A 4,804-nucleotide genomic window follows, 5' to 3' on the forward strand; every position below is an offset into this window, starting at 1 on the left:
CTCCATAGAAATATTATCAGCATTCATGCTTCCAACACTCTCTCAAAAATGTCCCCCTTTGTCATTGATGGTATAATAGATGAAAAACATTTAGTTCCAAGAATATCAACAAAAGACTATTCATCTTTCTTTTCAAATCCTCTTCATGATGTTCTTCCTCATGATCTTCTCATAATGTTGTACTTCTCTTCAACATGTTGTACTCATGCCAAACTTCTCTCAACTATCATGTTGTCCATGTTGTTTAGTTATGCTAAACTTCTCCCCCATTGACATCAATGTCAAAGGTTTCAATAACCAACCTTTACCACATCAAACTCTACAACAACTGATTCTTACTAGCTCAATTGTCCATAGACATTGTTCAAACAACAATCAACCGAGATTCCTAAATGACTCTGTCCATCTCAGATACTCCTCCATATAGGAAGCATCAGTATTCGATCTAGAAAATAATGGTGCTCTGTTGCACTAGACTAATGCACTCTTGCATCTTCTACTCTACTATAGGAAGCGGCATAACCCCAAGCATACCTCATAAATACTCAAAACTCTCTTTAGGAAGAGGCTTAGTGAATATATTTGTAATATACTCTTCTGTTCTCACATACTCCAATCTAATTTCCTTTTCTACAACTTTCTCTCTCAACATGTGATACTTAACAAAAATGTGCTCAGTCCTCAAATGCAACATTGGATTCTTAGACATATTTATTGTACTTGTGACACAATGTATGACAACAGGTTCACTAATTTATAGTCTTATATCCTTTAGCATCTACTTCATCCAAACAACTTGATTACAATTGTTTTCTACTACAACATATTCCACTTCCGCTATACTTTGTGATGTACAATCCTACTTCTTTCTTAGCCAAGAAACCAATCTTCCTCCAAGAAAGAAGGCTCCACCATTGGTGCTTTTCCTATCATCCATACTACCTTCCCAATCAACATCTGTATAAGCACTTAGAGTAAAATCATTAGATCTACCATACCACAATCCAAACTTAGATGTTCCTTTCAAATATCTAAATATCTTTTTTGTTGGTGTAAATAAGTATTTACTTATTACACTTACTTAAGTTTACTTAGGTTTATGCATTAGTTTATTATTTTGTATTATTTTATTTGTGAGACACTTAGGAGTTAGTGCACTTTTGTGAGATTTCATGATGACATCACAGGGGTCTGCACCTCTTTTAAGCACATGTTGTCTACAACACAGGAATCTTCTACACACATATGACACTTTGTCATTCTTATCCATTCATCTAGAATTATTGGATAAGGTGCTTAGTTGTCTTATCTCTTGGTTGTTTCTAGAGACATTCTAGGTGCTTCCTAAGAGGCCTTTATATATAGGCACTCCTAGTGTGTTGAACATTACATTCTGATTAGAGCAATCTATTCAGACATACTCTGATTAATTGATCATATCCATTTTTGGTCTACAGTTGTGCTTGTATTTGAGTTCTTAGTTCCTAGGTGAATTTTTCCCTTAAGAAAATTCTTACATGGTATTAGAGCAATTTTGAGATTTTCTCATCACATAGCCGTTCGAGACCATCATCTTGCTTCATCACCGTAGCCTGACTTAGGAGTATCATAGAAATTGGGAGTGTCTAGCATCAGATCTGACCTCACCATTGCATCTGGAATGCTAATTCAGTGAAAATTGTCTACAAAGCTACCTACCCTAGGCCAAAGTCGATTGTAACGCAATTTTTTTTTGCAAACTGGCACCTGAAGGACTGATTTCCAGAATTGGTATGATCATTTTAGATCTGTACATTTAATTTTCAGATCTACATTTTTTTTCATCTACATCTTTGCTATTTTTTTTAGATCTGCATTATTTTTTGGAATTTTTTTGGCCATAGGGCCATAGGAGAGATTTTTTTTAAGTTAATATTGAAGCTTGTTGGTGCAAATCTGATATTTGCATCACATTTTGAAGGTTCAAAAACCCCCAAATCAAATTTTGTTTCATCCAAATCAGACATCTAAGGCAAAATCTAGAGCCATTTGTTTTTTGGAGGTGTACCGGTGATTCAAAAAAAATAACAGCAACAAAAATTTTCAAATAGTGATATCTTCCTCATATGGACTCCTTTTTGCGAGCATTTTTTTTTTTTTTTGGGATAGGATTTCATGATCTACACATTGGTGCAAGTGGTTTGAGATCTCTATTTCTGAATTTTTTGGCAACTCCAAAATCTCAAATTTTGCCACTTAAAATGCTTGGTACGGGCTCATCCAGACTCCAAATCAGGTTCCATTTTTTTTTGAAAGTGTATTTTTTTTGTCTACTTTCCATATCTACAATCACATTATAGGTTTAGTAGATAGAAATACTACTTTCAAAAATAGGCCCTAAATTGGCAAGTGGCTTTCAAGTGACAACAACATCTTTTTTAGGGGGGGTTCTTTATTTTTTTTTGGAGGTTTCTTTGATTGGTCCATCATGGAAGAGTCAGATTTGATCTACTTGAAACTAGATCACTATAAGGAATGGAGTCAACTTATGGTCAGATATCTCTCTCAGCATAATGTACTACCATATGTGCCAGATCTTGAGTATACTATTGATCAAGTTGACCTCCTTATTCCTACTCTTTATCGCTATATGGAGTATAAAGTTATAAAAAATATGTTCAAAATTAAGTCATCTGATCCATATATTTTATGGATGTATCTTTGGGAACATTATGGAGATCAAGCTATTCCTCCATTCCTAGAAGATCTTCTTCCACTAGTTGCAGTTGGCTCCTCTTTAGATGAGATAACACCTCTAGCTCTTGTTGCTCCTACTAATCCTATTTCAGCCATAGATGCTTCTGAATTAGTGCAACATGATACTTTATGTCTTCCTACTCTACCTTCATGCAAAGACTTTCTTTCAGACATTGCATAGTTGTTCGTGTAGTCTCACATTGAAGATGTGGGAGATATTCTTGATGACATTCATCTTCTTTTTGAGGTGGATACTTCATCCTTTGTCGCAGTGATAGATTCATGTACTTCTGCACTCCAAGGTACTCATGGTCTTCTAGGTGATGATTTCTTGCCAAACATTTCAGTTCTATTCTTGGAGTCACACATGGTAGATATGAGAGACTTTCATGATGATTTATCGCTTATCTTTGCTAAGGATGATTCTTCTATAGTTATTGCACATTCTCTACATGATCAATCCTTCCAGGTTGGCATGATTGTGGATTCTTATGTGCAAAATCTACAGGAGATCTCTTTCACATTTGAGAAGACTATTGGTTTCTTGAGACAGGTTCTATCTCCTTCCTTGTTCGATCTGCTCTTCTCTTTAGTAGTTTTGGAGGAAGCCATCATCAGTATCGACATAGGGACTTTTGAACAGGCTTTAGAGATACCAGTCATCATAGAGATTCCTTCTCCATCTAGGGGACACATCTCATAGGTACCCTTGTCTTTGTTTCTTCCAAAGGAGAGGAACATCATACAAACGTTATGGATCAGCTTCTACATTAGAGCATTTCTCACTAATCGGCATACTACTTTTAGTGGGGGGGGGGGGGGGGAACTTTTTCCTCGTATGAGATTTTTTCCTTCTCCATTCTTTTTTGTATATACTGGATGTATGTCATAATGGGGGGATCTTGATTACTCCATCCATCCATGCATCCCTTTTATCTCTCTTTTTGGGGGAGGGTTTTTCCCATGAGGTTTTCCCTCTTTCCCCGCTTTATGAGAGATTTGCATTTTCATTATGTACATGGGTACCTAACATGGCCTAGTAGTCGGGACCCATTCTACATCTTCATCCTAGTTTGTAAGCTTAAGGGGGGGTGTTGGTGTAAATAAATATTTACTCATTATACTTACTTAAGTTTACTTAGGTTTATGCATTAGTTTATTGTTTTGCATTATTTTATTTGTGAGACACTTAGGAGTTAGTGTACTTTTTTGAGATGTCATGATGACATCACAAGGGTTTGTACCTCTTTTAAGCACATGTTGTCTATAGCACAGGAATCTTCTACACACATATGACAATTTTTCATTCTTATCCATTCATCTAGAATGTTGGATAAGGTGCTTAGTTGTCTTATCTCCTAGTTGTTTCTAGAAACATTCTAGGTGCTTCCTAAGAGACATTTATATGCAGGCACTCCTAGTGTGTTGAACATCACATTTTGAATAGAGCAATGTATTCAGACATACTCTGATTAATTGATCATATCCATTTTTGGTCTACAATTGTGCTTGTGTTTGAGTTCTTAGTTCCTGGGTGAATTTTTCCCTTAGGAAAATTCTTACACTTTTGACTATTGTATAATGTGATTCTCTAGGATTAGCTTGGAATCTTGCAACAATTCCAACTGCATTTTCTATATCTAGCCTTGTGTGAGTTAGATATTGCAATCCTCTTATCATAGATCTGTACTTTCTCTACTCAACAAAAGGTGTCTCATCCTTTGTAGATAACTAGTGTCCAGTTACCATAGGTGTTCCAATGGATTTGCATGTTTCCAAACCAAACATTTTTAGTAAATCATTCAAGTACTTGGTCTAAGAAATAAAGATTCATTTTTTATTTTTTACAATCTACAGTCCTAGAAAATATTTCATTTCTCCTAGCATACTCATCTCAAATTATTTCTTCAGTTCTTTAGAAAATTTGTCACTTTCCTCATCATTTCCTCCAAATATGATATCATCAACAAATATTACCTGAATCATCAAACCATCATTAGTTTCTTTCCACTATAGATTATTATCTACCATACCTTTTCTATATCTAAGCTTTGTTAAATGTTTATCC

Source organism: Cupressus sempervirens, chromosome 4 (assembly GCF_028749045.1).
Source record: "Cupressus sempervirens isolate cs-2001-9-10 chromosome 4, ASM2874904v1, whole genome shotgun sequence".
In the NCBI taxonomy this organism is placed as follows: Eukaryota; Viridiplantae; Streptophyta; class Pinopsida; order Cupressales; family Cupressaceae; genus Cupressus; species Cupressus sempervirens.